This window comes from Tupaia chinensis, unplaced genomic scaffold (assembly GCF_000334495.1).
Source record: "Tupaia chinensis unplaced genomic scaffold, TupChi_1.0 Scaffold000403_1, whole genome shotgun sequence".
Classification (NCBI taxonomy): Eukaryota; Metazoa; Chordata; class Mammalia; order Scandentia; family Tupaiidae; genus Tupaia; species Tupaia belangeri.
The window spans coordinates 78,477-85,924 of record NW_006159905.1 but is presented as its reverse complement, the minus strand read 5'-3'; the positions used below and the strand labels follow the sequence as shown (position 1 = coordinate 85,924).

The following is a 7,448-nucleotide window of genomic DNA, read 5'->3' as shown; positions in this document are numbered from 1 at the left end:
CCCTTTCCTATGGTGTGGCACTGGGCACGCGTCTGAACAAAAATCTTCTTGCCTTTCTCAACATCACCCTTTTTAATTCTCTCTTTTGTTGCTCAGGAGACTGAGGTTCCCGCTCAGAAGTCAGATGTCCCACTCTCTCTAAGACAATCATATTTCATTCATTCATTCAACAATAATTAACTTAGTGCCTATCGTGTACCAGGTATGCCTTTATACATTTATTTTTTTTCATTGTTACTGCTATAATTTCTTGAGAGGGAACCAGCAGTTAGTGTAATGGCTATGTCGCTGGACTCCCACGTAGTTGACCGCGGTTCGAGTCCCGGACCTGGTGACTAAAACTTACGCTGGGCGCGTGTGCGTGTGTGCCCAAGATCCCGAGAGGAGAATGGAGGAGAAGGGATTGCGGCATGACCATCCCCACTGGGGGGTGATTTCTCGCTTTCTGTCTCTATGTCTCTCTCTGTCTGTCTGGCGAGCGCACACGCCCTATAGCAAAAAAAAAAAATTTCTTGAGAGAGATTTTTGCTATGGGGTACATGTGCTTGCCTGAGAGAGATAGAAGCGAGAAATCACCCCCCAGGGGGATGGTCACACCTCAATCCCTTCTCCTCCATTCTCCTCTCGGGATTTTGAGAATTCATGCACACATGCCCGGCGTGAGTTTCAAGCAGCCGGGTCAGCCACGTGGGAGTCCAGCACCTTAACCACTATGCTTCCCACTGCTCCATCATTTATTATTATTTTAATTACTGGAGGGTGCGTGTGCATGTGCTCAGCCGGAGAGATACAGGGAGAGAGAGACGGGAAGAAAGCACCCCACGTAAGGTGTGGCTGTGTCTCAATGCCTGCTCACCATAGCTCCATCCCATCAGGATTTCGGGCAAGCAGGCACATGCAGAGTGTTTTTCAAGCTGCCCAGACTGGGACTCAACTGTGTGGTTGGCCCTGTGGGATCCCGTTCTTACAGACTGTGAGGCCTGCTCTCAGGTATGCTGGAGATAAGACTTTGGCCTGAATGACCTTAAGGTCCTGTGCTCATGTGCCTTGTATTCTAGAGGCCTTACATGAGTGAGCAGAGCCCTGGAGTGCTGTAAGTGTGAAAATGACATCATGTGGTTCACATTCACAGGGCTGCTGACCACCGTGGAGAGAAGAGTACTGGGTAACGGGGGAGGGACAGTGCTACTCCCACGATTCAGGAGGGAGAGGACGGGACGGGACGGTGGGGACTGATGGGAGGAGAGAGCCTGAGGAATGAGACAGACTTGTTCTTTGTCAGGAGAAACAAAAGGTGTGAAAAAGAAGCAGAGGTAAAGGGTTCTAAACGAGTTCCCAGATTTAAATACAGTGTTTTCTAGATCTTTATATCATGGTGGTTAAGGTGCTGGACACTCCCACGTGGCCGACCATGGTTCGAGTCCTGGACCTGATGGCTTGCTTTCTCACTTTCCCCCCTCTCTCTCTCTGTGTCTCTCTCTGATCAAATTAAAATGAAGGAATGAATGAAGAGACCTTTAGAGAAACAGTACAGAGTCAGGTCATTCTTTGCATTGATATTTAATACATTCTATGGCACTGTCTAAAATCTAGCTGCCCCCATGTGAATGAGAAAAACAAACAAAAAACCCCCAAGGATCCCAATAAAGTGCACACGCCACTTAGCTGTGACTAGTTTTATTAAATAGTCACAACTTTGAGGTGACGAGTGTCACAATGACAAGTTGTGCTTCTTCGTGTTGTATCCTGGCCTCACATAGACATACATAGGGCTGCGGAGTGAAGAGATTTTTACTTACTTATTTTGCTTTGCCAGAGGACAATGCACTAGCCAGAGAAAGAGGGGCGGGAGACAGAGAGAGAGAAAGGCATAGGGACTCAGTAATCACCCTGTGCTGTCTGGGTAAGTAACATTTAGGAGCCGAGAGTCCAGCTGCAATGCTGTTCCGGGGAAGCCCAACATAATTTCTTCTACATAGTAGATTCCTGATCACTCAGGGGTTAGCAAAACTGTGTCAAAGCCGTAGTTAATAAAGAGAAAGGAAACTGGTCTCTATGGAACTATCGATCTGACGAGTTCACGCACAACTTCTCCAGGTTTAAAAAGGAAACTCCTGGGAACAGCAGATGGCATAATGTTTATGTGGCTTGACTCCAACTTGGCCCACCGCTGGTTCGCAGTTTCGAGTGCTGGACCTGGGGGCTTGAGACTCCTGCCAGGCGAGTGCGCGTGCCTGCACAAATCCTGAGAATGGAGGGGAAGGGACTGCAGCATGGCCATCCCCGTTGGGGGGTGATTTCTCGCTTTCTGTCTCTCTTGCAAGCGGACGTGCCCTGAAGCAGAAATCTCTCCAAAATATGAGAGAGAGAGAAGGAGAGAGAAAGAGAGAGAGAGAGAGAGAGAGAACTCCTGTCCCTCCACCTCTATCCCAGGGCGAGCGAGCTCTCTAGTTCAGGTCTCCTGCAGTGGTTTTTTTAAAAAAGAGGCCTGGGGCAGAGGTAAGCGGGGAACCCTGTGGGGCAGGCAAGTGGAAGAAAAGGGAGCTGGGCTCGGCTGGGGCTCTCTCCCTAGTTTCCTCAGACCGCCCGTAAGCCAGGGTTCAAGGGCACGGTACGGTCAAGTTCCAGGTCCACCTACGTCTCTCTCCAGCTCTCAGTCCCCAGGGCGGGGTCGGAGAGAAGCCCAACGATGGGAATTCCCGGTCTTCGCTACTTTCAATTCTGCCTCTGCCAACCTTTATCAGGCCTTTCCGCCTGGATACTCGTGACGCGGCCCCAGCTGCCAACCCCATTGGATGGCCATTTCTAGAGACACCGATTAGCGTCACCGTAATTCCCCAATCTAAGGTCCGCCGGGGCTCACTCCCCCGCCCCGGATTAGGGTTAGGGTTACCCCAAGGATGGAGGTCTTCGCGCCCCGAGCCCTCCTCCTGGCGCTCTCCGGGGCCCTGGTCGTGGCTGAGGTTTGGGCAGGTGAGTGCAGTCAGGAGGGGGCCGCCCGGAGGAGCCGGGGAAACGTGTCTTGGCTGCCCCTGGCCCAGAACTCGCACCTCGGACCCACCCCGCCGGATCTCGCCGCTCCCTGGACCCTTCTCTGCCTCCCGCCCCACACCCAAGTAGCGGCTCTGGTCCCGCCCTCCCTTTCCTCTCTGGAGCCCCCTCGCCTCCTGCTCCCGTCCCGACCTTAACTCCGACGGGAAGGAGGGTTGGGCCAAGTGTCACCCCCTCCTCGCCCCCAGGCTCCCACTCCATGATGTATATCCACACCGCGGTGTCCCGGACCGGCGGGGAGCCCCGGTTCGTCCTAGCCGGCTACGTGGACAACACCGAGTTCGTGCGGTTCGACAGCGACTCCGCGAGCGCGTGCGGAGCCACGGGTGCAGTGGATGGGCAAGGTGGAGCCGGAGTACTGGGAGGTGGAGACACGCGTCGCCCAGGCGAGCGCGCGCGTTGACCAAGTGAACCTGCAGATCCTGCGCCGCCACTACAACCAGAGCGAGCACGGTGAGGGACCCCGGTCGCGGCCCCGCTGAGCTTCTCCGTGAAGCGCCGCTCTACCCGGGAAGAGCCTCGGCGACTTTTTTTCGGATGTTTTTTTTTCGCTATAGGGCGCGTGCGCTCGCCAGCCAGACAGAGAGAGACGGAGAGACAGAAAGCGACAAATCACCCCCCCCCAGGGGGGATGGTCACGCCGCAATCCCTTCTCCTTCACTCTCCTCTCTGGATCTTGGGCACGCACGCACACGCGCCCGGTGTGAGTTTTAAGCCACCGGGTCCGGGATGCGAGCCGTGGTCAACTACGTGGTAGTCCAGTGACATAGCCATTACGCTAACTGCTGGTTCGTTCTCAGGCGACTTTTACGCGGTTTCATTTCGGTTTGGGCCAACCTCTCCTTCTAGGGGGGGTGGGGGGAGGACTAGGTGGGCGTGCCCGACCCCGACCCCGGGTCGAGCTAAACGGGGTGTCTGGCGCGGACGAGGCAGGGATCCACACGGTCCAGTGGATGTACGGCTGCGACGTGGCACCGGACGGGCGCTTCCTGCGCGGGTACATGCAGTCGGCATACGACGGGGCGGAATTCATCGCCCTGAACGAGGACCTGCGCTCCTGGACCGCGGCGGACCTGGTGGCTCAGCTCTCCAAGTTCAAATGGGAAGCAGGGGATGTGACGGAGCAATACAGGGCCTACCTGGAGGGCGAGTGCGTGGAATGGCTCCGCAGACTCCTGGAGAACGGGAAGGACACACTGCTGCGCGCAGGTGCGAGGGGGTATGGGGCACCTTCTAAATCTGCAGCTCTCTTGACTCGCCTCCCACCGGAGGGGCGGGGATCGGGATGGATGCTGGAACATCTGCCCGCCCCCACTTTGGTCCAGAGGGGAAGCATCCTCCTGCGTTTCCAGATCCGGTACTAGAGTGTAACTCTGAGGGCCTCTCCTTATCTCAGAGGACCCAGTCTTCAGGGAATGCAGGGGAGGACAGTTCTAGAATGCTGACCAGCGATCCCCTCTGACCCTGCAGCAGCCTGGGGAGGGTACCTTTTCTGTTAGGCTCCTCCTCTGCCTCACACTCAGAATGTGGGGAGGATGGACTCCGCTTTTCTGAGTCACCGGACCTCCATGACAGGAGGCTTCTTATATTTTTCCTTCTAGACCAGGAGCCTTCAACCTGGTCTTTCTCGTGCAGTTTCTAGCACTTTCCGGAATCTGGATTTTGTTCTCTTCCCTCTTTCTTTCTCTTTAATTTTATTTATTTTATAATTTCTTATTTAAGAAATATAATTTTTAAAATAATTTTCTTATTTTATAATTTCGTATATAACATCTTACATACTTTGTGGGGTGCAATATGATTTTTTCAAAGCATGCGTGCAGTGTGTGATCATCAAATCAAAGATGACCGTATTTATCAACCTCAGCAAAGAAGGTTACATTGTTGTGCACCTTTTTCATTTATTAATTTTTTTATTTGCCAGAGGGTGTGTGCCTTTATGAGAGAGACAGAGCGATACTGTAAGAGGGAGAAGGAAACTGCAACCCCCCCATGGGGCGTGGTTATACTGCAACCTGTTTACCTCTGTTTCTCTACCCTGGGTATTTGGGGCACACATATACACATGTCTAGGTGTTTTTCAGGCTGGGAGGGGGCAGAATTTAAATCCCAACAGAGCCCACATGAAATCTGGCTTCTTTGACCACTAGGCTATGGGACAAGCTCATTAACTTTTTTTTTTTTTTTTTGTAATTTGCTATAGGGTACAGGTGCTCATCAGAGAGAAAATGAGAGAGACAGGGAAAGTGAGAAAGCACCCCCCCACCCCCCCGGGGAATGGCTACACTGCAATCCCTTCTCTTCCATTTTCTTCTCAGGATTTTGGGCATGCACACACACACACCTGGTGTGTTTTTCAGACCACTGAGTACAGGATTCGAACTGCACAGCCATGTGAGATCCAGCTGCCTTAACTGCTGTGGCACTGGCTGGCCTCCCATTAATTGTTTTTATTTGATTTTTATATACACATACACACACACTTAGTGACACCCTTCTTTAAAAATTTTTTTTTCCCTGTTGTGGTATGCTGTTTGATAACTTATTTGCCTTGAATACATACAATCTGATGTCTGTTAATAAGTTTTAATTGAGCCCTTCTTCCCTTGCCCCTCTCCATGTGGGATGGAGCACGCTAACCTCCACGCTACTAGCTGGCCCCCATAGTCTTCATTTTTAGTGGTTATTTTTTTTTATTTCTTTTTTTGGCAGCTTGGGCTAAATAGAAGGCTGTGTGTTTAACTTGGAGATTCTGCATAGTCTAATCTATTGTTGATACTTTCTACAGAATATTTTATTTCCTTTATTGTATCCTTTATCTCCAGAAGTTTTATTTGATTATTTTTTAAGCTGTCTTTTCATTTACAGAATTCATTAAGTCATAGATTTTCTCATCTCCTGGAATTGTCTGTTTGCTCCTGGATCTCTTTGGGTTTTGTTAGGATGAATATTCTGAATTCCATTTCTGACACTTACGTACTTTCTGTATTTTATCTATGGTTAGTGAGGAGTTAGGGTATTCCTCTCAGAGAGAGAGATTTCCTCCTTTTTTCGTACTTCTTTTGTCCTTGTATTGAGTACCATTTCTTCCTGATTTATGGAGTAGATTTTGTAATGCTTGGGAGGAAAGTGGCCATCAGGACCCAGTGTGGCCTGAATGAGGTGGTTCAAGAGAGATCTGAGGCTACCTAAAGTCTTCAGATGCAAGCAGCCCTTGGAAGGCAGTCCGGGAGAGGGCGCGTGCATCAAGCTTGCACTGCCTGCCTGGGGTGCCTGGGGTGCAGAGGCCCTCAGGTTCCAAAGACAGCCCTGGCAAGTTGGTCTAGGAGGGGCTGCTGGCAAGTGTATCTATGAGGTCTGACTCAAGAGTCCGCAACTATATAGCCTGGGGATGAATGGAGGTGGGTCGGGTTTGAGCAGTCCTGTGCTCGGAGCTAGTGGCTGGATTGTGCTCTCTAGGATTAGGAGGGGGTCTGGAATGGTGCCCTGTCTCCCCCTCTCAGTCCTAGGCAGGGGATCTCTCATGCCATCTCTCATGCCCCTCCCCTTCCCTTTACCCAGACAATTCCAGGAGGTCCGAAAAAGCTGCTTTGAGGGTGGCCTCAGTTGGGGCAGGTAGTCACTCCTGTGACTCGAGTCTGAGGGGAGGAGTGTAGCTGTGTGTGCACCTGTCAGAAATGTCTGGCTTCCTCAGTTTCTGTCAAGGGTGTTCTCATTCTGTTTGGAGTGGCAGGGGTGCAGAGATCTTGGTCTGCAATATGAGGGAGCCAGTAAGCCTTGGTCTTCGGGAGTACTCACTCCATTTCTCCCAATCACCGGAGCCTCGTCTCTGTGTAGTGGCCTCTGCTCCTGCAGGGCTGTGGAGATGCCAGGTTGCCTGTTCCTGATCGTAATGGAAGTTCCATGTGCTGGTCGCTCTGAAGATGGTGCCAAGCTCTTGCAGGCTGCATTGGGGCGGGAGGGCCAATGTTTCCTCTGGAGTGCGTATCAGGGTGCTTCCCTAAGATGCATGTTAGTTCTGTGCCTGCTTTTTTTTTTTCTTTTTTTCTTTTCTTTTTTCTTTTTTGGTGCTTCTGCAGGTGGAGTGTGCTAGAGTCTGAGGTAGGAGGATGGGACTGAGTTTCAGGAGAGTACCCCTCACCTCCTTCTGGTGTGTGTGTGTGTGTGGGGGGGAAGTAAGTTTCCAGAGCCTCCCTGAGTCCTAGATATTCATTTGCTCTTTACGTTTCCTAATGGAGGACTTTGGAAGCTTCTGCCATCTTTACCTCAGACTTGGTCAGTCTCTCCTACTGCTCTGCTGGAAGAAGTGCAGGCATTTGTCCAACTGTCTTCAGCCTCGCTTCCCAGGGAGATGTCACAGAGAGTGCTTCTAGTCGACCATCTTGACCAGTCCCTCT

At 51.6% G+C, this 7,448-nt stretch overlaps 1 pseudogene; it reads left to right on the top strand.

Annotated features, from left to right (window-relative positions):
- Positions 1–2,885: 2,885 nt before the first annotated feature.
- Positions 2,886–7,448, top strand: part of LOC102494250 (patr class I histocompatibility antigen, A-126 alpha chain-like) — a 6,879-nt pseudogene continuing 2,316 nt past the window's right edge.